This window comes from Photinus pyralis, unplaced genomic scaffold (assembly GCF_008802855.1).
Source record: "Photinus pyralis isolate 1611_PpyrPB1 unplaced genomic scaffold, Ppyr1.3 Ppyr1.4_LG8, whole genome shotgun sequence".
In the NCBI taxonomy this organism is placed as follows: Eukaryota; Metazoa; Arthropoda; class Insecta; order Coleoptera; family Lampyridae; genus Photinus; species Photinus pyralis.
The window spans coordinates 6417237-6418035 of NW_022170819.1; positions in this window are offsets into that span (position 1 = coordinate 6417237).

A 799-nucleotide genomic window follows, 5' to 3' on the forward strand; every position below is an offset into this window, starting at 1 on the left:
GAAACTGCTTGGATAACATATTTATTAACTTTTCCCTTTCTAACTTTCAATCAACATGTATCAATACTGGCCTCTCTGACCACGTTGGTCAACACGTTGTCATGGAACTAAACACTATCGGTGCCACCAAATCAATAGTTAAATCATATCGACCATTATTCACTTCTGGAATGTACTCATTTTTTTGTAAACTGCAAAATTATAATTGGAGTTTACTCTTTCACAACAAACGAGACGATTGCCACAATATCTGGAGTATTTTCCAGAGTCTCATCTGCGAATTTCACAATGACAGTTTTAAAAATAAAAGAAGTGAACTTAAAGTTAACTGGTTTAACAATCATATACGTTCACTACGTAACAGCTTACAATTGGTTAGTGACTTATACAATAAATATCGGACTGAGAACTTATACCGACTGAAAAAATCTTTGTTTCTGAATTACAAAAAACAGATCCGGCTTGCCAAAATAAGGGCGAATTCTGTGAATTCCAGCAAAGCCATGTGGACTCTAATCAAGTCGAATAAAGACTGTAACATAGAACCGCTTTCGACGTTATCGTGCGATGATTTCAATCTTTTCTTTAGCACTGTTGCTGACAAAATTTTGGCCAATTGTAAAACAAACGACAACGATATGATCAGTTCTTGTAAACTGAATATTGGAGCTGAACTCGTGTTTGAATTCAAAGGTGTGTCTCAAACCGCTACTCGCGATGCTATAAAAAGCCTCAGAAATAGTAATGCTAGAGACATTTTTGGTTTAAGTATCGCGCTAATTAAGCGCAATATTAGTTC